Source organism: Girardinichthys multiradiatus, chromosome 12, assembly GCF_021462225.1.
Source record: "Girardinichthys multiradiatus isolate DD_20200921_A chromosome 12, DD_fGirMul_XY1, whole genome shotgun sequence".
Lineage (NCBI taxonomy): Eukaryota > Metazoa > Chordata > Actinopteri > Cyprinodontiformes > Goodeidae > Girardinichthys > Girardinichthys multiradiatus.
Window position 1 is genome coordinate 35,095,753 of NC_061805.1, and position 22,487 is coordinate 35,118,239.

Below are 22,487 nucleotides of genomic sequence, written 5' to 3' on the forward strand. Positions count from 1 at the left end.
GGATTGGATGGGCTAAAATGAGTCCCTTTGGTGAATAAATCCATCCCCACCATGGCTGTACCTCATGTATGTTTTATTTGTGTTTTGAGACGCTGAAGGCTGTTGATACAGCGTGTCACGGAGGTTCATGGCATGACACGGGTTTTTTTTCTCTGTGTAACCTTAAAAAATATTTTACTGTTTTTAACAGCAGAACAAACAGAGTGACGCAGAAATAGCAAGAGTGAAACAAAAAGAGGAAGAACCTTTTGAAGAATATAGGATTAGACTGACAAAAGTGTTTAAAATGCATAGTGGTCTACAAGAAGATGAAGACGAGCAAGGAGCTTATCGACAGCAGTTAAAAAATGCACTACATGCTGGTTCCAGGGATGCAATAAATACCTGGGTAAGGAGACATTTTATAGGGTTCCCCACAGCAAATCTAGAAGACTATGTAAATCATGCCCTCCATGCAGAAAGAGTAATGAAGGATATAAAACAAACAAAAAAAAGATAGCCAACACCTTTTTTCAGCAAGAAGAAGAAGAACAGATTTATTGTCAAAACAACAGAGGAAGAGGAGGATTTAGAGGAGGAGTAGGCAGAGGAAATTACAGACAATACACCTCAGGGTGCTGGTGTTGGGGGAAAGAAGGACATCTGGCCAGAGACTGTCCTGAGAGAAGAAATAATGATTCAGCATGACTAGGACAGAAAACAAGTGAAATTGTTCCTAGTACCTCAGACACCAATGAAAAAAAAACAAAAACCCAAAAACACAGGGGCAGGATGTCCTACATTTTCAGGACCTTCTCTCCCTAGATAGCATAAAACCTGAAGTTACCTTACGGTTGAATGGAAAATCAATTACTTTTCTTTGTGATACAGGAGCATGCAGGACAACCTGTAGATAAACAATCCCAGATTCCAGACTTAGTGATCAGCAAATAACAGTAAGGTCAGCTAGTGGGAAATTGACACAAGTCTGTGAGTCTGAACCAGTTTGGATAAGAGATCCCAACAGACAGTCATGCCAGCTATCTATTCTAATGTTCCCTGAGTGTCCGGTGAATCTATTGGGACGAGATGGATTACTACATCTGGGGTTAGCATTAATTCCGACCTCAGAAGGACATATTGTAGTAAAGAGAAAAGCAGAACTCAGCCAAAGAGATTACTTTGTGTTAAAAGGAGTGGGACCACCTTATTACCACTATTCACTGGATGTTCCGAATAAGCCACCCCTAGACATAAGGACAGCTTTATTAACAGAAGGAAGAAATGTCATTACTCGACTACAAGATCAGATGACACCAGATGATCTACATATTACCATGTGGTATAAAAATACTCCTGGACCAGATAAAACTTATGAAGAAGCATTAACTAAAGTAACCCCTACAAAAGTCATCGTAACTTATGTTTATGCAGATGGGAAGAGTGCGTCAGTTGCTGAAGAAGTGTTAGCGGAAGACACTAGGAAGCTCTGCAAAATGTGGACACCTCCTCACATATCTTTATTCAAGGATAAAGAACTTAAGTGACAGTGCAGGAAGGGATACATTTGCATATAAAGCAACAATGAGAAATATTTCTTACTGAACAGGAGGAACAGTTCTTGAGTGAAGTCCCTGATACGTTATGGTCAAAAGACCCTACTGATGTGGGTTTAGTAAAAGGAGCAGTACCTGTCCAAATTAGAGCAAAAACAGAATACAGGCCCAGTGTAAAACAATACCCTTTGAAACATGATGCACGTGAAGGAATAAAACCAGTAATAAAGGATTTAATAACTGCAGGGGTGATAATAAAATGCGAGGACTCACCATGTAACACCCCCATTTTTCCAGTTAAAAAACAAGCTCCATCAACAGGATGGCGCATGGTGCAAGACTTACAGGCAGTTAATAATGCAGTTGTTCAGAGAGCACCGTGTGTTTCTGATCCTTATACATTATTAAATTCCCTAAGACCAGATGCTAGAATATTTACTGTAGTTGATATAAGCAATGCATTTTTCTTTGTACCTGTAGATAAAGATAGTCAGTTCTGGTTTGCATTCACCTTTGAGGGACAAAGATATACTTATACCAGACTACATCAAAGCTACTGTGAAAGTCCAACTATATACTCTCAGGTAATGAGTGCAAATATGGCCAAGTTTTACCCTCCAGGAGGTAGTCAGGTTTTACTATATGTTGAAGATGTGCTATTAGCCTCTCCTGATGAGGAGACCTGTAAAAATGACACAATAGCATTATTAAAACATTTAGCAGAAGAGGGACACAAAGTCAGTAAAAAGAAACTTCAGTTGTGCAAAAATGAGGATAAATACCTAGGCCACAATCTTAGCGCAGGGGGACGCACAATTGTAGAAGAAAGACTGCAATATTACAAGTTCCAAAACCAGTAACAAAAAAAGCAAATGATGTCCTTCCTTGGACTAACTAATTATTGTAGAAACTGGGTGCCAAATTATGCAGAAATAGTAGCTCCATTAAACAAACTAATGTATGAGGAAGAGCTGAAAATGACATCTGAACTGAAATGGAGTGTAGAAGCTGAAGAAGCATTTACCAACATAAAACAAGTTCTAGTTTCCAGTACTGCTTTAGCATTACCAGATTATAGTAAACCGTTTGTTCAGATGGTAGATTGCAAGGGACATTTTATGACTTCATTTCTGATTCAACAACATGGAGATAAAATGAAACCAATAGCCTATCTCTCTCCAAAACTAGACAATGTTGCGTGTATGCAACCATATTGTGTGAGAGCTGTAATTGCTGCCTCCATGGCAGTTAAAGTTAGTGCTACAATAGTGTTATTTCACCCTTTAGCCTTAGGAGTTCCCCATGCAGTTTCAGCATTATTACTGCAAACAAATATGACCTTTCTATCACCTGCCAGACATTTGTCCTGCATGTCAACCTTACTGTGACAACCACACTTAACTATAGAAAGGTGCACCACTTTAAACTCAGCAACATTGTTACCCACACCTGAAGATGGAATTCAACATGATTGTCAAGAATTAGCAGAAAAAGAAGCAAAAACTAGAAGTGATTTGCAGGATCATGAAATAGTTTATGTGAATGATTTCTCCAAAAAAGATGAGAGAGGGAAGACACAAACAGGATATGTGTTGGTGACAAAAGATACAGTGTTAAAAGAAATGCAACAACAAAGCCCACTACAGGAGATAGAAATGTGGAAAAAACATGGGGCTGCATTAAAAGATGAAAACCATATTTGACCAGATAATAAACCTCTCCTACCAAAGAACCTATATAAATGGGCGGCAATATTGAGCCATCGTGTTTCACAATGTCTCAACAGGGAGGAATGGTAGGACAGATACATTAATATTATATAACATATGGATTTAATTCTTAATTCTTATTAAAAATTTTTTTTTTGTAAAACATGTTTAACATGTGCAAAACATAATCCACAAGGGAATTTAAGACCACGAAGGGAACAATTTTCAAAACTAAAATACCCTTTTCAAACAATTCATATGGATTTTATTGAGTTAAATCACAGTGAAGGGAAAAAAGTTCTGTTTAGTCATTATAGATGCATTTTCTAAATGGATAGAACTATTTCCAACTAAACATTACAAGCACCTAAGGGCTAACACCCTATGAAACGTTATTTGGAAGACCATACACATTACCACAGTTAAAAAATAAGTAGGAGTTAGATGAAGAAGCTATCCTAGCTGATTATATGAGTAGTATGTTAGAAAAGCAACAGAAACAAATTCAAACTAATGAGGAATGTTCTATTTCCCAGCAGGAAAACCAACTAGTGCAACCAGGAGACTGGGTGTTAATAAGGAGTGTAAAGAAGAAACATTGGTATTTCACCTAAGTGGGAGGACCCATATTAGGTATTATTAACCACTCCCAGGGTAGTAAAAATAGCTGAGAGATCAACCTGGATTCACCTTACACATTGTAAAAAGGTCATTTTGGTTGAAAGCTCCGTCAGGGGAAGTGATTTACAGACTGATAATAGGGTGGACCCAGACATCTAGAGGCTGGAGAGACCCGAAAGTCATTGAAGAAAATTAAGACACTGGAACCACTTAGAGGAGTCAAAATTTCAGCCAAAATGACTTTTATATGGATGAGCAATGCTTTCTGGTGCTGGGTATTTATATTTTTCCTCATATTGATTTTTTTATTTTTCTGGTATTTATGGGAACCAGTCAAGATGAATTAGAATGTAACAACACCTGCTATGAGTCATATGAAACAAGAAGCGCTAAATCAAGGAAGTCAAGATAACCTAACTATGTGCACAAAACAAACTTCTTATACTTATGGCATTCAAGTGTGCGTGAAATCTAAAACCATAGCTGTGGTGCTGATCCCACTCATTAGCTGACCAAACAAGGAAGGAAAGGGCAGGATTATAGAAGTTATAAATGGTACTTAACTAATGACTGAAGAGACACCTCATGGTCCATGATGGTAGCTGATGAAGGAAATGATTGGACACCAGAGTGGGGCACCACTGCTTATGCTAGTCATCAAAATAAGTTGTTTAAGCTCCATAAAGCTGATAATGCAATCCAGGTAACAAAGCGAAGAGAGTAAAAATTATGTTAGGAAACTTAACTACAGATGATTGGTTCCAGGTTATTACTAGAGTATCAGGAACAAATAATAACTGGTTATTGGTGGTAGAGCAAGCGGCTAACATGACTAAAAGAAATTGTGTTGTATGTATGGGTCCCAGGCTTTATCACAAATAATTCTAGCTGCTATACCACAACCCTGTGTGATGGAAGTAATGAATCAAACTAATCCTAATGAAACGTGTCAGCACTGGGATTCTGTTTTTCCTGTAATTAGAGCAGATAAGGATAAATCAGTTTTCCATAAACGGGTCACCACTGGAAACTACACATGTATAAATATGACAGAGAGAGGTAATAAATTGGGAAATCTCACTGCAGTATGGTGTACTGCAATTGTAAAATTAAATAAGTATTTTAAACCAGTCTCTAGAGGAGACATTTGGTGGTGGTGTGGTGACGACAGATTGTTTGATCGATTACCTTCAAAAAGTAACAGGACTCTGTGCTCTAGTCACTTTATTGTTACCAGTTTCAGTATATCCTATGTTAGTAGATGAAGTAACAGATGGACTATCTAGAGTAAACCCACATGATTGGCGTGATAGAAAGTGCAGAGCAGTAGCTTGGCAGACTGAGGAAGACTCTACATACATAGATGCTATAGATGACAATAAATTGGCTGATCAAGTAGCTGCAAGATTTGAATCAAGTATCTGTAAGTGGTGTACGATGAACAAAAACGTAGACAGGATCAACTATATCCACTACAATGTGCAAAAACTAGGAAATTGGACACAAAGCGGGTTTGAAACTGTCTATGACTAATTGGCTTCAACTTCCCTGATGGCATTCCAGAATAGAATTGCTTTGGACATGTTGTTAGCTGAAAAAGGAGGAGTTGGTGCCATTTTTGGAGAAAAATGTTGCACATTTATACCTAACAACACTGTTGCTGGTAGCCTCACTAAAGCCATAGAAGGTTTGAGATCTCTAAATGGCAAAATGAAGGAGCATTCTGGAGTAGACACCTCTGTGGGACTCCTGGCTGGATGTGTTTGGGAAGTATAACATTTTAGTATCATCAGTAATAATTTCCTTTGCAGTGTTTGCTGCAATTTTGACATTGTGTGGATGCTGTTGTATTCCCTGCCTTCGTTCTCTGCTTAACCATCTCATCACCACAGCTATTTCTACTATGGAAGACAGAGTTACCCAACTCTATCCGTTACTTAAACATCAGGATGATGAGGATGTGACTGACCACTTTTCTGACCTATACCCAGATCCATCTCTATATAAATCTGTGATTTGAATGTCAGTAAGTGCCTCTGAGTGTAATTATATTTGTCATGAAAAATGATCTTGCAGTTAAAAATCTAAAAGAAGTGGCTGTTTAAGTGATATGAGAATATGAGCAAATATAAGATAAACAGTGGGGAAATGTTGTAATAATTGTATATAGTTTTTATTTTTTATCTTATATTTTTTCATTTTGTTTCATTTGACTATTTTACTTTATAACCTTTCATGATGTTTGTGTGAGCAAAGGATGTGTGAGTTGTCTGCAGGCAAAGATCATAAATGGAGCTGAGAAGGAAGCAGCCGCAGTTGAGGAGGTCATAAAGATGAAGGCTGATTGCGCTGAACAGAAGACGCACTGATCCTAAGATGGGGAGACTGTGGAAGTGTGTTGTTAAAAGATAATGGTGTTTATGACCTGTTTACGATGCAGCTGTTTTTCCCATCCTTAGAGAGCAACGTTTTTGTAACTAGGGACCCCCAGAAAAATAATAAAAAGAGAGGTGCAGACAGATGTTTTTCAGAGCGGTAGGAGATTTGTAACTGAAGCTCATCTCTGTCCGTTCTCCTCGCTGCGAGTGAAAAAACTAAGTCTTTGTCTTTCTCTTCTTTTTGTGATGTCATAAGTATTTTAGGTTGTTTAAGCCTGACAATAATGTTGAAATTTAAAATAAGCAGATTCTTTAAAGGTTATTACAGCATTGTCTGATAATGATCTACTATAATTGTTATTCGGGTGTGGAGTGCTCAGTTACATTAAACTATAGTTAAAATAGTTACAATAGTTAAGTAAAAAAAAGTTTATTAAAAAATGTCAGACAGGACAGGGTTATGATGAAATACTGTTATTTCTTTACACTCAATGCCACATGTAAGCACGGATTCCACAGAACAAAGGTGTAAGAATTATGATTATTCATTAAAATTCTAATTAAAAATCATAATTCAGAAAAATAATTTCTTAACCAAAATCATTACTTATAAATAGAAATCAGAGATGTCCTCTGATGTTGTGATTATGGGCTCAAAGTCCTTAACAATTAGTTATTCATCATTAATAATTGGTAATTATTAACGAAAACCACTCACTGTGTATTTAACCGCTTTACCGAAGGTGGAGGAACTTTGACCTTATTTTGACAGATAATCACTTTTGCGCGAAATGAACACAAACGCTTCTCTGAAATATATATGTGAAAATTTATTGACGTATTGCATGCAACAAGTTAATACCTTGGATTCACTACTAGTATTCTAAATCACCTTTACTATGCCTCATCCTGCCCAGATCTCTCAATACACCTATCCAATTTAATATAAAAAAAAGAACGAAATTACTTTGAAGTTGATTTTTTCTATGTACCGGTTGAGGATGGGTCAGGTCTGAAGAAGAACAGGGGGAGGGGATCACGCGTCCATAATCAACAAAAAAAAAGCGGTAAAATTCTTATCCATCCAAAACGGTGAAAATATGAAGAACCGTTTAGTCGACTGAATCACAAGGGGTCTCCTTGAATATAAAACCTCTGTTGGTTTCCACCTGCGCCAGAGTGTCAGCAGGGTCTTCGATTGGTAAATGAATCTTCTGACCTTCTTGTATCTGACAGATTTCCATCTTTCAAGCTATTCTGGGAATGGCCATGTAGAGGAAAAGTTCGCCTGTGAGCTTTTGTCTCTCCAGATATGTGCCTTTATTTTCCGCGGGTTTTATAATCCAGTGACGTCAGAGCTGAATGTCTGTTGAGCTGCGCATGTCGAACTGTGCAGCCTAACCAGTCTATCCCCCAAAATGGATGACCCCAACAAAGACAAAGGTGGATAGGTTTGCTACTGTTTTGAGCAAAGAAAATTCAGTCTAAGATATCGTTAGGCTCGAGCAGCTAAGTGCTGCGAAGGTCTATTGTAATGCAAGTGTTTATTATTTTCTCTGGGCAAATAAATTGCCTTTTTGGGGGCCCAAACATATTCAAAAACTCACCAAACTTCACAAAAAATTGTCCCCCTAGTGAAATTTAAGGTTTTTAATGGAACTGAAAATGGGCGTGGCCAAACGGCTCTACAGCGCCCCCTAAAGTGAGATAGGCCAACTGGTAAGTCCCAAATCATGAAAAAAAGTCTCTTGGGGGTATGCCCTAAAACCAACAGGAAGTCGGCCATTTTGGGTCAAAGGGTCATTTTTGGATGTTTTTCACTTTTCATACATGTCGAACTTTAACGAACTCCTCCTAGGGATTTTGAGCTACTGGCTTCATATTTGGTCAGTAAGTAGTATGTAGCATTGGGGATTAAAAGTTATCAAAATTGTGACTTTTTGAGCATGTTGAAGGGGCAGGACCAGGCCTCAAAGTTAGCCTTCTCGCCGCAAATTTGGAACAGCAATAACTTTCACATAAATTGGCTGAAATACACCAAACCTGGTATGATTGATCCCTCTCAGGTCACCAATAATCCTATCTGGTCAAATGATGACATCATCAAAGCCACGCCCCCTGAGAACAGGAAGTCACCTTTTTTACTTGGAAAGGTGCCCCTCTGACCCTCTTGACCTAATCAACTTGAAACTGTGTCAAAAGACAGATAACTAGTGGGTCTAACTTCATTTGAAGCACAGTGACTTTTCATAAAAGGGTGTGGCCATGGTGCCGCGGCAATTCAGATGTCACGCCATGGCCATACGATTGGCTCTAATTTCCACATAGATCATCTGATCTGCACCAAAATCAATATGATTGATCCTAGTCCAGTCCCCCAAAGAAATCTGATGACATTTGGTGGGCGTGGCCTATTTCATCCACAGCGCCCCCTAGAAAAAAAAAAAAAAAAAAAGCCCCAAGCCATGTTTGACCAAGGATTGTGAAATTTGATACACATATGATTCTTCTCAGGCCCTACAAAAAAGTCTCCTGGAGCGTTGGTCCAAACCCCACAGGAAGTCGGCCCTTTCTAGCCCGCATATGTGAGCGGACTCTTCCTACAGCTTTTGATTTAGAGACTTGAAAATCACTCAGTGTACTCTTAAGGCAATGGGGATCAAAAGTTATCAAAAGCTTTTTGATACATGAAAGCATGTTGGTGTGGCCACGCCTCAAAATATGATTTCTTGCCATGAAACACGAAATTGATTTAGTTCCTACAAGGAAAATCACAGACACATGAAACCTTCTGGGATTGATCTGCCTCTAGGCCTGAACAATATTCATTGATCAGATGCTGACATAATCGAAGCCACGCCCCCTGAGAACAGGAAGTGTAATGTTTCACTTAGTGTGGTCCATGTTTGATCCCCTCCACCTAATCAACATGAAACTGTCCCAAGTCACAGATAACATGATGGTCTAAGTTTGTGTCTAGTACTGGTTTAGCTGGAGGGTGTGGCTATGACAGCGTGGAGAAATCTGATGTCACGCCACGGCCATACGTTTGGCTCTAAATTACACATGCATGGTGTGATTCACTCCAAAATAAATATGGTTGATCTTTGTCAGCCTCCAAAAAGCTCTATTGGATTACATTCAAATTTGGATCAATAGCACCCCCTAGGAAATTACAAGTGCTCTATCTCCTTCATACATCATCAGATCCACTTGAAATTTAGTGTACATCATCATGGATCAATGCTGTTAACACAATCAGTTGATGACATTATTATAGCCCCGCCCACTAACTAACAAGTGAGTGCAGCTTCCATCGGGAAGGTTGTATTTCGGCCAAATTTGGAACATTTCTTGCCAGAGCAGAACTTAACATGACCAAAGAATGTATGAAAGGTGGCTCGCAGCGCCACCTAGTGGGAACGTGCCGAATTGAGAGGCAGGCTCCTCGGTGGCGTGGAGGAGGCAGTGCCAGGCTCCAGCGGTGGCTACATAGGCCCAATGCTGCTTGCAGCTTTAATTAAAGATTATATTTAGCCTATCAATTTTAGTGTCAACATCAATGTTAAAATCCCCCACTATAATTATCCTATCTATCTATCCATTCATCCATCCATCCATCTATTGAGAACTGATTTCTTCACTTTTGCTTTTGCTTCATTTAGATATCCTTACAGAGCCATGATAGTGTTACTGTAAGAAAGAGACTGAAATTCTTCATGCCATTGAATACTTTCTCCTATGAGGATTTTGCTATAACAAACAACAACCAAGAATTAAAAGAGAGCTCCCAAAGATTGGACATTATGTACCGTCCTTACCCTGCCAGGAATCAAACTCATTGAGTAACATCCATCCATCCTCAGCCTTTTCCACCGTATTTCAGTATTGTGACCAAAACTAACTGTCATTTAAAACTTGTTTCAACTTCATGGTAAGGACATTATTGAAGATATTTTCCAGGTGAAAAAAGCTTTGAAAAGAGCAGAGAAATTTAAGATACCAGAGTCTGGTTGTTCCATTGCTCAAGGTTGTGAAAATAACTTTTGAGTAGAAGGTTTTTCTTCACCACACAAAATATTGAAATCCTTTCTTTTTTAAGACTGTAGTCCACCTTTACCAACTGTATGGGTAAGGCCCTCCTAGATTCCTCAAGGTAGCATTAAAGACCAATAAATGTCAACTACTCCTCCAGTTACTGATTCCCAAATCCTACATACTCTTATGCATTTTAGTAATGCTTAAATCCCTTTCTACACACACAGTGGTCAAATCACTCACACACACACACACACACACACTTTTAGACTTTGCAAAATAACCAAACCGTAAGTTAAATGTAAATTCTTAGTTCACTAAACCTGTAACTTTAAGCAACATACACATAAAACAGCATCTGCACTCAGACTGTTCACCATAAGTCATAAACTTTATGTGAGGAGTCCACTCACCAATCACACCAACAGGCTTATCTAACTATAATCCCCATAGTTGCAGGCCTGGGGGAAGCTTGTGAGCAGTGAGACCCAAAACATAATGGCCGTTTCACTCTATGAGCAAATAAACAAACAAAGCAGAACTTGATTTAGTAGATCAGAGCATTCGAACTTTGATCCCAGCTCATGTGAAGAGAAAACCCAAACTGTGTCCCTAAGGTGACGATGTATTGATCAGTCCGCTGGTCCAGGCTTAAACTCCAATGAGCGACATCCAGGGGAGAAAAAAAACCCATAATCCTAAGGCACTCTTTTAGCAGTCTATTAACACTCCACTTATGACCGGATGAGCATGTAGAGACAGTGGACAGTCACTGGCGTTGACTTTGCAGCAATCCCTCATACTGAGCATGCATGTAGCGACAGCGGAGAGGAAAAACTCCATTTTAACAGGAAGAAACCTCCAGCAGAACCAGACTCAGTATGAGCGGCCATCTGCCACGACCGACTGGGGGTTTGAGAACAGAGCAGAGAATTGGGACCCACAGCCATGGATTTCAATATTAAACTCTGGTACGGACATTTCTGGAACTTTCAAAATAAAGTGCATTAACCTTCTTCCAGTACAGCCAGGAAACGGAATAACTGCGGACTTCCTGTGAACTTCCTGTGATGCCACTACCCAAATAAAAGCACAGCTGTTGCTATATCCGCCCTCTTTCCACACAGTCTTCGAGAAGGACCGGTCAGGGGAGGCCCAGCGCACTGATGTCTTTTGCTGGCAAAAAGACATAAACTCAACTGGATCCAAGGAAGCCATACGATCATATGCAAAGATAAGTACGGATGAAATACTGTCTGTGTATCCGGTATTTTCATTCATGAACGGGGATAATTAAGCATTGCTTGACTGTCTCTCCGAGCCCCCACAGACGCAAACGGTGTTCGAGAGAAGCCCCGGCAAAGACGTGGTCTCCCAGCCGCCTAGCTCTCCTGAGCTAACCCTTTTGTTCACAGAGTGAACGCAACTTCAACCCCCGAGGTTAGCTGAAAGCTAACCGCTTGTTGACTGTGGACATTTCTTCAAGCTTCGCCACTTGGACAACGATTCCTCACCATGGTTCGTGACGTTAGGTGTTTTGGGCAGAGACAGATTTAGGATGAAATAATCCAAACGTTTTTCATTTTGTGAAGTTTGTGTGAAACTCGGCTATCTTAGTGCTAGCAGGCTATCTGTAGCACACGTGCCGGTTTGTGTTCTTTGTATGTTTTAAGGTTATGGTAAACTTTATTGAAAGGGTGATTTTAAACAGAACATTGCTCATAACGCGCCATCCGCGCTTATGCATTTTAACCTTTTTATTAACCCTGGTATTTTAAAGGTATGTGTTGATTCTGGTGCTAAGCTATCCGCTTCTTTGTTAGCTTAACAGCTAACCGGTAAGAACACGTGCTTGCTACTAAAGAGTATTAAACAGAAAGGTTGTTGGTTATCAAGCTAGTGAATAATAGTTCCTAAACATCATTTACTAAATTTGATAACTAAGTAAACACCATTAAGCCCCATTCCTCCAGAGAGATTTGGCTCTTTTCCAAAATACTCCCTTAATAATATTTCTTCAAATATTATTTCAATAACTAAAGGCAGCTAATAAGACACCGTTGAGAAATGGTCATCCAGAAGGTTGGTTTTATTCAGTAGATCATTATTTAAAACATTATTTTATTAAAATAATATTTTATCTGATCTTGCATTGTGAAGGGTTGTCTAAATGTTGCTGATTATTGCCTAAGTTAGTTCCAAGACTAACTTAACTTCACTCCCAGATTCTTCAAGATAATCCTTGGTTCTCAAACATAAACATTGCATGGTAATGTTGCATCACTCTTTTTGGTCATGATTTCCAATCATCTTTAATCAACTTGTTTATATTGTACATAGCCCATTAATCTTCCCTATTCTTTAATTCTGCTTGGTAGTTTAGTTGGATGGTTTTAGCATAGTAAAGAGTTTGTTGATTGAAATATGTTTGACTTTGAGTTGACTTATTTTTGTTAATAAATTCTTGTATTTTAAGAAATTGTGTGAATTCATTCCATGTGTGTGCAGAGTTGTGCTGTTCAATAATGTCAGAGCTCGTCTCACACCTTTCTATTTTGTCTTAATACCATTGCCTTACTGGGGTGGTATTCACAGGACAACCCTTAACAGACCGAAATATTATTTGATAAAATATTAAAATATTAATATTAAATATTAAATAATATTCTCAGATTCATAATTACAACAAGAGACACAAAAAGAACACAGAAGCACTGATCCAGGAGTACTTTCTATGGGAAGGAAAACTAAATGTTAATGGATGTAGCTCCTTTAGTTGTTTCATCTAGAAAGAAAGAACAGATAAACTCTGAGCCAGTTTTCAAGGTTAGAGTCTGAAAGAGAGCACAAAGAGTTTGTTACAGTTAAGCTCAGTCAATCGCCATGTCTAGGAGAGAGAAAGGGTTAAACACTAAAAGACAGGGCTCTGTGGATCATCGGTAGAGGGTGAGCATTAAGTTGTTGCCAGCAGAAGCTCGGACGATTCCCCTCTCCAGAAAGGTGTCACAGGTAGACATGGAGCCAGGCCAGGTGTAGCTTCTAGGAAGAGAATAGAGAGAACAAGGTTAAAAGCTGAAATAACAGCAAATAACGCAAAATTGGAGAGTAGTGTGAGAATGTAGTGAAGAGGGTGAAAGTGGTCGTTATGTCCTCCAGCAGCCTGAGCCTATAGCAGCATAACAACACAGATTGTTTCAGTTCAGATTATTTAGTTAAACAGCGCTTATTTACAACAATGTCGTCTCAAGGCAACCCACAAAGGGTCCCACTGATGGTCATTGTTATACTAAAAACCACAAGGATTAGGATACCTCTCTGTCAGACTGATTATAACCATTGGAAAAGAGAAGGGGTCATACAGGTAGCAGAAATGGAGGGTGTGTTTGCACCTCAACCATAACTGAGCCGGTTTAGGCTAAACCTGACTCCCCCTTACTCCAATCAACAGGGATGGAGGAAGGCTCCCTCCCTGATAAACTAAGGCACTCTAACTATAAGCTTTATCAAAAAGGAAAGTTTTAAGCCTAGCCTTAAAAGTAGACAGGGTGTCCGCCTCACGGACTAAAGCTGGGAGCTGGTTCCACAGGAGAGGAGCCTGATAACTAAAGGATCTGCCTCCCATTCTACTTCTAGAGACTGTAGGAACCACCAGTAAACCTGCAGTCTGAGAACAAAGTGCCCTGTTAGGAACATATGGAGGGGGTCCTCTCCAACAGGATGATCTCCTTCTGAGACATCCCCATTCATGGACATGCTATATTTCCTCTGTTCAGGCACGTCATGACTGGTTTCATTTCTCGTGCGGCCCTCCAAAGAAATGCCATCCCACACCATTACTGACCCACTGCCAAACCTGTCATGCTGAAGGATGTTGCAGGCAGCAGATCGCTCTCCACGGTGTCTCCAGACTGTCACATGTGCTTAGTGTGAACCTGCTTTCATCTGTGAAGAGCACAGGGCACCAGTGGCGAATTTGCCAATCCTGGTGTTCTCTGGCAAATGCCAAGCGTCCTGCACGGTGTTGGGCTGTGAGCACAAACCCCATTTGTGGACGTCAAGCCCTCATACCATCCTCATGGAGTCGGTTTCTAACCGTTTGTGCAGACACATGCACATTTGTGGACAGCTGGAGGTCAATTTGCAGGGCTCTGGCAGCACTCCTCCCGTTCATCCTTGCACAAAAGCGGAGGTAGCGGTCCTGCTGCTGGGTTGTTGCCCTCCTGCGGCATCCTCCCATCTCCTGGTGTACTGACCTATCTCCTGGTAGCGCCTCCAGGCTCTGGACACTACGCTGACAGACAGAGCACTGACAGACACAGCAAACCTTCTTGCCACAACTTGCATTGATGGGCCATCCTGGATGAGCTGCACTACCTGAGCCACTTGTGTGGGTTGTAGAGTCCGTCTCGTGCTACCACGAGTGTGAAAGCACCACCAACATTCAAAAGTGACCAAAACGTCAGCCAGAAAGCATAGGTACTGAGAAGTGGTCTGTGGTCCCCACCTGCAGAACCACTCCTTTATTGAGTGTGTCTTGCTAATCGCCAAAGATTTCCCCCTGTTGTCTATTCCATTTCTACCACAGCATGTGACATTGATTGTCAATCTGTTGCTTCCTAAGTGGACAGTTTGATTTCACAGAAGTTTGATTTACTTGGAGTTATATTGTGTTGTTTAAGTGTTCCCTTTATTTTTTTTGAGCAGTGTAGTTCAAAGACGAATGTGTTCCCGACTGGTATCTGAGCATGTCCTAGCTGTAATTGGAAGAGGGTATGTCTATGAGTAATTCCATTAGTGATGTGCACTTCTACAGTATCAGTTGTCCTTGATCTATGTTCTGCACACCTTATTAAACAATGTCATACTTTCAGGCATTGTCTCCAATATCTGATTGATTTGTCACATCAGGTTCAAGGTTACTTTATTTATACCCATAGGTAGATTTGTTTTGCAGTGGTTTAAAACACATACAGGGGTTGGACAATGATACTGAAACACGTGGTTTTGGACCACAATAATTTATTAGTATGGTGTAGGGACTCCTTTTGCGGCCAATACAGCGTCAATTCGTCTAATGACTTATACAAGTCCTGCACAGTGGTCAGAGGGATTTTAAGCCATTCTTCTTGCAGGATAGTGGCCAGGTCACTACTTGATACTGGTGGAGGAAAACGTTTCCTGACTCGCTCCGCCAAAACACCCCACAGTGGCTCAATAATATTTATATCTGGTGACTGTGCAGGCCATGGGAGATGTTCAACTTCACTTTCATGTTCATCAAACCAATCTTTCACCAGTCTTGCTGTGTGTATTGGTGCATTATCATCCTGATACATGGCACCACCTTCAGGATACAATGTTTGAACCATTGGATGCACATGGTCTTCAAGAATGGTTTGGTAGTCCTTGGCAGCCCATCTAGCACAGGTATTGGGCCAAGGGTATGCCATGATATGGCAGCCCAAACCATCACTGATCCACCCCCATGCTTCACTCTGGGCATGCAACAGTGTAGGTGGTATGCGTCTTTGGGGCTTCTCCACACCGTAACTCTCTCGGATGTGGGGAAAACAGTAAAGGTGGACTCATCAGAGAACAATACATGTTTTACATTGTCCACAGCCCAAGCTCCTTGCACCATTGAAACCGACGTTTGGCATTGGCATGAGTGACAAAAGGTTTGGCTATAGCAGCCCGGCCATGTATATTGACTCTGTGGAGCTCCCAACGGACAGTTCTGGTGGAAACAGTTGAGTTGAGGTGCACATTTAATTCTGCCGTGATTTGGGCAGCCATGGTTTTATGTTTTTTGGATACAATCCGGGTTAGCACCCGAACATCCCTTTCAGACAGCTTCCTCTTGCGTCCACAGTTAATCCTGTTGGATGTGGTTCGTCCTTCTTGGTGGTATGCTGACATTACCCTGGATACCGTGGCTCTTGATACATCACAAAGACTTGCTGTCTTGGTCACAGATGCACCAGCAAGACGTGCACCAACAATTTGTCCTCTTTTGAACTCTGGTATGTCACCCATAATGTTGTGTGCATTTCAATATTTTGAGCAAAACTGTGCTCTCACCCTGCTAATTGAACCTTCACACTCTGCTCTTACTGGTGCAATGTGCAATCAATGAAGACAGGCTATCAGGCTGGTCCAATTTAGCCATGAAACCTCCCACACTAAAATGACAGGTGTTTTATTGTCCAACCCCTGTATATATATAAAATGTATATATAGATAAATATAAGAGCATGTAACATCACCAATGAGTCTAAATCATCACCACACGATTGTTTAAAGAGATCCCAGTCAGTACACTTAAAACATTCTGGCAGAGAGAGAACTGATTCCTCTGCCCAGACTTTTATGTCTTTGGTCTCAGGTTTTTCTCTCTTCAGAACAGCCTTGTAAGTGGGCAGCAAATACACACAGTTATGGTCACCAGAGCCCAAAGGAGAAAGAGGGACAGCTTTAAAAGCATTTTTTACTTTTCCATAACATAAATCTAAAGTCTTACCACACAGCAAATCTGAAATCGCAAATTTAACATCCTCAGAGTTAAAATGAACCATTTCCCAGGGTTTATATGGGAACCACTGGCAAAGACTTAAATTAACACGTTTTATTTAGTCAAAATTATTAACACTAGGCAGTGTTGCTTTACAAACTCTTACAGTGTTAAATATTAACACCACAGGATGACTTAAAATTATTAACACTGTGACAGTGTTGTCTAATAAACTCTTACAGTGTTAAATATTAACCCTCACCCTTATCCCTAACCCTAACCCTAACCCCTAACCCTAACACCCGCTACACGACTGAGGACGTTTAGAAAAAACGTTTAAAATTAATTGACTACTTAACCTAAATTGTTCAAAACTATATTTTAGAGAGGAATTTAGTTTAACGTTAACCCACAATGTCTTAACATCGTGGGTTAACGTATGGCTTTCTTTTAAAAATTATTAATTATTTTATGCTGGTCTACCAAAGTCCCTCAATTACCTTGCAGTTTTAATCTGAAAACATATGAAAAGGCTTGTAGAGTATGAATACTTTTGTAACATGTTTTATACACAGCAAATCTGAAATCGCAAATTTAACACCCTCAGAGTTAAAATGAACACTTTCCCAGGGTTTATATGGGAACCACTGGCAAATTGTTAAATTAACACTTTTTATTTAGTTAAAATTATTAACACTGTGACAGGTAAGATGGACTGCAGTTTCTGCACAACATCGAAGATTGTGCTGAAGGCAGAGGTAGGGTCTGCTTTCGGATGAATGTACACCATTGATATGAACAGTTGGGAAAACTCGCAGGGAAAGGTGACAGGGCCGTAATGACACAGATAGAAGTGACAGTGTTGTCTAATAAACTCTTACATTGTTAAATATTAACCCTAACCCTAACACCCACTACACGACCGAGGACGTTTAGAAAAAACATTTAAAATTAATTGGTTACTTAACCTAAATCGTTCAAAACTATATTTTAGAGAGGAATTTAGTTTAACGTTAACCCACAATGTCTTAACATCGTGGGTTAACGTATGGCTTTCTTTTAAAAATTATTAATTATTTTATGCTGGTCTACCAAAGTCCCTCAATTACCTTGCAGTTTTAATCTGAAAACATATGAAAAGGCTTGTAGAGTATGAATACTTTCGTAACATGTTTTATACACAGCAAATCTGAAATCGCAAATTTAACACCCTCAGAGTTAAAATGAACACTTTCCCAGGGTTTATATGGGAACCACTGGCAAATTGTTAAATTAACACTTTTTATTTAGTTAAAATTATTAACACTGTGACAGGTAAGATGGACTGCAGTTTCTGCACAACATCGAAGATTGTGCTGAAGGCAGAGGTAGGGTCTGCTTTCGGATGAATGTACACCATTAATATGAACAGTTGGGAAAACTCGCGGGGAAAGGTGACAGGGCCGTAATGACACAGATAGAAGTGACAGTGTTGTCTAATAAACTCTTACATTGTTAAATATTAACCCTAACCCTAACACCCACTACACGACCGAGGACGTTTAGAAAAAACATTTAAAATTAATTGGTTACTTAACCTAAATTGTTCAAAACTATATTTTAGAGAGGAATTTAGTTTAACGTTAACCCACAATGTCTTAACATCGTGGGTTAACGTATGGCTTTCTTTTAAAAATTATTAATTATTTTATGCTGGTCTACCAAAGTCCCTCAATTACCTTGCAGTTTTAATCTGAAAACATATGAAAAGGCTTGTAGAGTATGAATACTTTCGTAACATGTTTTATACACAGCAAATCTGAAATCGCAAATTTAACACCCTCAGAGTTAAAATGAACACTTTCCCAGGGTTTATATGGGAACCACTGGCAAATTGTTAAATTAACACTTTTTATTTAGTTAAAATTATTAACACTGTGACAGGTAAGATGGACTGCAGTTTCTGCACAACATCGAAGATTGTGCTGAAGGCAGAGGTAGGGTCTGCTTTCGGATGAATGTACACCATTGATATGAACAGTTGGGAAAACTCGCGGGGAAAGATGACAGGGCCGTAATGACACAGATAGAAGTGACAGTGTTGTCTAATAAACTCTTACATTGTTAAATATTAACTCTAACCCTAACACCCACTACACGACCGAGGACGTTTAGAAAAAACATTTAAAATTAATTGGTTACTTAACCTAAATTGTTCAAAACTATATTTTAGAGAGGAATTTAGTTTAACGTTAACCCACGATGTCTTAACATGACATTAAATAAACGCTAACGTTCGGGCAGGTCTGCTTAAAGTTTGCAAAAAACGGCGACGAAAACTAGTAATAAACGCCAATAAATTTTAATCTGTCCCCAAATTTAGAAACGAGTCAGCGTAAACACATTTTAATAAAAGTAGCAATGGCACGATGACTAATTTGTGAAATTTTACTCACCAGTCTCTCCTTCTCATGTGCCATGTGTGTGTGAGAAAATGGCTGCTGACAAATTCCTTCACGGGGGGTACCTGTCCAAGTACCCGGCTGTTCAAAGTGTCACTCATTAGTGTTAAATACCGTCAACTCCGTGATTTGACACCAACACTCTTATGTTTCCTTAGTGGAGAGTTGATACTACCAAAATCAACACCAATACATCAACACTTCACTCTGAAAAAGCCTAACACCAGCATTTTAACACTGATGAATTTGCTATGCACATCTTGTTGGGCATGAGACATATGAATAACAATTTCTTATTGTTTTTTTTAATAGAAACATGGTTAAAATCACCTAGAACAAAGTTTGGTGCATCAGGTAAGATGGACTGCAGTTTCTACACAACATCGAAGATTGTGCTGAAGGCAGAGGTAGGGTCTGCTTTCGGATGAATGTACACCATTGATATGAACAGTTGGGAAAACCCGCGGGGAAAGGTGACAGGGCCGTAATGACACAAATAGAAGTTTAACGTGCGGTATCCACATACACTCCCTAGTCTTCCATGGATAAATTGGAGTCCAGGTCCCTCCTGAGCTATGTTTGAGTGAGGGCCAAGACGCAGCAGTCTTTGAAATCCTTTTTGTAGCGAATGCTACCTTGGAGTTCATTGAGTTTATTCCTGAGGGACTGGACATTCGCCAAGATGACAGAATGAAGGGGAAGCTAATCACCACGTTGTTTCCTCAGCCGAAGTCTAAGCTCTGCCTGACTTCCCCGCTTTCTTTTACTTGCGGCTTTATTTCTTCTTGCTCTATGAAAGTCTCTCCGGATGAGATCCGGTATTTGTGGATTAAAGTCTGACACTGGAGCTAAGGTAGCAACATACAGCTGTAAAAGTGTGTCTCTTGAGTAGTGAAGCCTGACTTCGCAAGCAAGGTAACCGGTACATTCGCCGGCACACAGCTGATTGATCAGCTGATATACCAGTAACCACAGCCCAAAGAATAAAAGAAAGTCCATCTTTGCTTGCTGATGTTGGTGCCTTTGATACTCAGGTTGCAAAAGGTTTTCTAATGATAAAAACATTAAAACTTTAAAACTTAAGGAAATGTTAAAAAACAAACAACACGCACCAACACGCACTTCATTGCTGGTCGCTGCGTGCGCCTGCGCCCACCATCTCATACTTCATACTTGGCAGTTTGATAATCTAGCTCACTCACTTATCTTTGGTTGTGACCTAAAATCACAATTTCAATGTTTGGAACCCAGAGCCAATTTGTACTCATTCCAAATATGACAGTCTTCCACTGTGCTGGTAAAAACATTGTTCATCACCAAATTGCTCCTGGACTGTTGAATAAATTTGGTTTTGTGGGTGAACTCACTTCTTTGGAAAGAGGCAACCCCATGAACTGTCTCAGAACACTGAACTGATAGTGGTGTTTATCTTTTCTTCTCTCATCATTGCTTTTTTCAGATATCCCAAACAGTCTGAATGGGGTGTCATTACATGAAATAATGCTTTTACAGTCCTCAGCAGTCAAATCTTGTTTTTTTCTGCTTAAACCAGTCGTTGATATTTTTGTGTACCAAACTGGCTTCTTTTGTACCCTTCTTGGCACCAGGTCAGCATCCAAAAGTGTTCACTTCACTGTGCCTCCAAAGACACTGCCTGAGCAAATTCTGAGCTGGAGGCACCCCAATGCCTTAGTTGCAAACTTTTTACAAGGGAGCACCGGCGCTTTTTTTGGGTGCTTTAAAACTTTCATCACACCAGTTGAAGCTTGCTTCTCATGAGTCAATCAATGGTTGAAGTGGATGTAATCTTAACAGTAGCAAGCATCTGTTCCTGTAAAGCACCACTCCCTTTTAAAGCTCTTTTGCTCTTGTAATTTATTTAGAATTTTCAGGAGTGTGTTTTTTGGAGTAGGACCAGACAGAAAGGCTGGATGTTTTATTAGAAAAGAAAAAGAAAACTTACAAAAGGTAAAAACTCACAGGCAGCACAGGGAGAACAAGACATGGAGCATGGACAGAGAAACAGATGTTAGCACAGGGAAGTAACAGGCAAAGTCTCGGAAGTGGTAAATGAACAGAAACAGAAGAATACAGCAAAGAACAATGACCAACAGAGAGCTTATATGCTGAGGGAGGGGTAGAGAATGGCATGGGATGCCGCAGTGTTAATCAGTAGCTGAGGGAAGGAGACTAATTAACATGAATGGAGGTGAACAGAGATACAAAGAAACTAAACACAAAACCATGGCAACATCCCACTTCGGAGAACTCTGGAACAGGAACAGGAAGCATGGAAACAAAAGCAGGAGGCAGGTCATCCTCAATCCCCTCAGAGAACTCTGAATCTGTCAAGGTCTGGGAAACTTGTTGCCACTACTTACTGTGATTAGTCACCAGATGGCGCGGGAGCTCCTTGTGGAGGTGTGCAGCAGGTGTCGCTTGTCATCAATCAAGTCCTGAGGTTTAAAAGGTGCGAGCAGTCAGCACTTCATCACCTGAGTGTTTTGCCATTAGTGGTAACTAAACAGGCCAAGTAAGCTTTACCTTCTGACTCTTAGCATTGCATTTCCAAGAACTTACCTTGTTGTTGTGCTCCTTCTCAGCTTATTTCCTGGCTCCAGTTCCTGTGTTGCTTCTCTGGCAAGATCCAAGTATCTTTGATTCCAAGCTCTCTCGTTTTACCAAGCTTCCGCTGGCTGTCTCCAAGCTCCAAGCCTCCAGGCAACCTGCAAGTGAACCTAGCTCACCCTCCACTGTGATTAACAGACTCCACCACCAAGTGCTCAACTCACCTCTGTCTGGTAAGCATCAATCCTGGAAAAGGCAATTTAAACTTATGTTAATCCAAGCCGTTCTTCTGAAGAATACAAGTTCAACTTCAACAAACCAATATCCACAGACCTCCCACACTCCGCATCGTTCTCCCCTCTGGCGGTTTCCTCCAGCTCCTTTCTGTGAGCAAACTATTCTCTGCAAATTTCAAGATTACCCTCAAGATCATTCATCCACTAACCTGTTCTCCCTCTCCATACAGTTGGCGAATTTCCAGTTCCGGGTCCATTACCTGAGATTCCTGTTTAGAGAAAATAAACTGTTAAACCTTTTTCTGTCTCCTTAGTGTGTTCTGCATGTGGGTCAAATCCGTTAAACCTACCATGACAGAATCAGTTACATGATTGGGAATATTCTGTGGAGTAGCAGCTATGGAGAATCTAATAAACATAGCCATTATCTCCTGCATATTAAACCCCAGT

General features: G+C 40.1%; 1 long non-coding RNA gene across 1 annotated transcript; it reads left to right on the plus strand.

Moving 5' to 3' along the window:
* Positions 1-21,267: 21,267 nt before the first annotated feature.
* LOC124877439 lies at positions 21,268-22,177 on the plus strand. Its single transcript, XR_007040523.1, has 3 exons — positions 21,268-21,703; positions 21,837-22,034; positions 22,133-22,177. It is a non-coding gene; the product is annotated as an uncharacterized LOC124877439 (long non-coding RNA).
* Positions 22,178-22,487: the final 310 nt, after the last annotated feature.